At 34.9% G+C, this 2,592-nt stretch overlaps 1 pseudogene; it reads right to left on the reverse strand.

Moving 5' to 3' along the window:
- Positions 1-1,078: 1,078 nt before the first annotated feature.
- LOC118635243 lies at positions 1,079-1,464 on the reverse strand (annotated as a pseudogene).
- Between the last annotated feature and the right edge of the window lie 1,128 nt (positions 1,465-2,592).

The raw sequence follows: 2,592 nt of genomic DNA on the forward strand, positions 1-2,592 counted from the left end.
GAATATTATTTACTTGGATATTTGACCTAAATCAATCCTCTGGTTTCTTCTTTTTTTCTCTTTAGCATTCAGTTTTTTTCACTCTACTTTCCAAGAAACTACCCATAGTATACCTTATTTCAACTATTCTATATTAACTTGCATGAGCTGTTTTTCACTGACCATTCTTCCTTTTCTATTTTCCTGTTCTTGTTTAGTAGAGATAGCACCTTTCCTTATACCTCTCATTACATTAATTGTTGTTTTACTTTGTTTTCTTCTGACAGTTCCCCATATTTCCTCTTCAGTTTTAACTTTTATATTTAAAAAATATAAATTAATATTTTGTTTCATTTTCTTTTATATTGTATTTACTTCTGTGAAACATATTCACCACATATTTGATGTGCTTCAGCCCTTTGTTCATATTTAAACTTCTGATACTAAAAATTTATTGAAATTTTTATGTATGAAGGTAATTTTCTCATAGATTTATCTGGCAGTGATGGGGGATTTTAGTGAGAATAACCCTCAAAAGAGTATTTGTAGTTCTTTCCCTTGGGACTGATCAGTGTATACAGTGAAAATATAAATCAGTTTATGCAACTCCCATGCTTAAAATATTTCAACAATGTTCCATAGTACACAAAATGAAAGTCAGACATCATATCAAGACTCTTAAAACCCTGTATGATATAGCTTCTGCCTGTCTCTTAAATTGCATTTCATCACACATCAGTCTGTACTTTAGTCCTGCTAACTTCCTTTGGTCCTTGGACAACCTATGTTTTTGTACACAAGGACTTTGTTTTCATATCCAAAATACTATTGTAAATATTTAAGGCAAATGAGGTGAACAGTAATCAAATATAGTGTTCTGAGGAGTTTTTATGTTGTTGTTTTTAGTTTAGTTTAAAGAGGGGATTTATTAGAAGAATACACAGGTTCTTACTGGGGTTGCAATAGCTATAAGGGATTAACAGTTAGAATTATACCTTCCTGAAGGGCAGATCATGTTGTAATCACAAACTTCTGGGTTTTGCAAGCTCATAAAGAGAATATCCTGGAGGATATTCCTTCCTGTATAGTGCACAAGGGACTAGAATGTGGATTCATTTCTGCTTGCTTTTTGGTCCTTATATTCCTTTTTTTCTGGCCTCAAACTTGTCAAGCACATGCTGGTAGGCATTTAGGTCTCTCTGAAATGGCTCAGCAACTAGAAAAGCACCTCAAGTCTACATAAATTAATTTTGCTCTCTGAAGGATGGGTTGTAGTATAACCACAAAATTCTACTTCCAGGTTCTTCATAATCATGTAACAAAGAGAATTTCCTAGGGTATGGTCCTCCTTGTGCAAAATAAATATCACATTGTCTATCTGTTCCAGCTTCCTGAAACATTTCCAGGGCTGTCTTCCTCTCACCTTCAGCCGATTAAAGTCTTCAATCCAGATATTTTTCTCTGCAGCTCCTGGTCCTCTGTCATCTTGGTGGCGGCTTCTGGGATTTTCAGGTGGTGCTGCCAGACAGGATGCTCTGCCCCATATCATGGAAGTGCAAGTGAAGCAGGAATCCTGGGTGAGCTTAATGATACCACAATATAATATCAATTGCTGCACAAATGTAAACCTCTTATTCTTCAAGCATATTCCACCTTTCTAAGGGAGGAGGATAACCATGAGAGCATGGCATCATGGAAATCAAAAGGTGAAGTGTTTTTATCAAATGCTACCAGAAGAATAAAGAAAATGAGGACCCAAAGTTGGTTACTGGATTTAGCAAAATGTAAATCACTGGTGATCTTACCAAAAGAAGTTTCTGGAAAGAGTTAGAGGTTAATGCATGATTGAATGAGTTCGAGGAAGAAAGGGGGGAGAGAGAAATAAAGATACTATACTCAATCGTTCACCTTATATCAATACCACACATTTTGAGCAAATAATTACTTCACACCTTGAAATACTGCAAGGAATCCTACCAGCCATATATTTAGAATTCTTATGGTTAAATTCTATTTTCAAATGAAGAAATTGAAGTTTAGAATAAACTTGTTTTTGCATTTTACTTCTATTTTAAATCATATTCTCCAAGGCAGACTTAGTCCTTCTTTTCTCTGTGCTATGTAAATACTTTATCCTGACCTTATTTGTGAGTTTCCCTCTTGTTTGCAATCATCTTTAATTCTTATTCCTAGCACTATGTCTGGAACATAGTAGTTTCATAAGAAATATTTATTTCATTAGAACACAACGAGGAAGTTTAACCAGGTGTTATAGGAGTAATGTAGTAACAAAGGCCTTCAGAAAGTGTATCAGAACATGGGTATTTGCACATAGGTGCAATATGGCCAAGGAGATCAATCTTTGTTGCCCCACACAGGATTTGGAATCCATATACTCAAACTTCAACCCTGCCAAAATACCAAGCCCTCCCTAATCCTACTCACATAATTGTCAGCTCATACATATGCCTTACTGGAGGTCTACCATAATTTTAAATTGAGATTCAAACATGATTAAAGTGTCTGGAAAACTAATGCTGATACTCTAGATGAGATGATTTATATCGGCTGACTTGTTTTTTGATCCATTACTTTTACTGATGCAATTATAAG

Source organism: Molossus molossus, unplaced genomic scaffold (assembly GCF_014108415.1).
Source record: "Molossus molossus isolate mMolMol1 unplaced genomic scaffold, mMolMol1.p scaffold_m16_p_2, whole genome shotgun sequence".
In the NCBI taxonomy this organism is placed as follows: domain Eukaryota; kingdom Metazoa; phylum Chordata; class Mammalia; order Chiroptera; family Molossidae; genus Molossus; species Molossus molossus.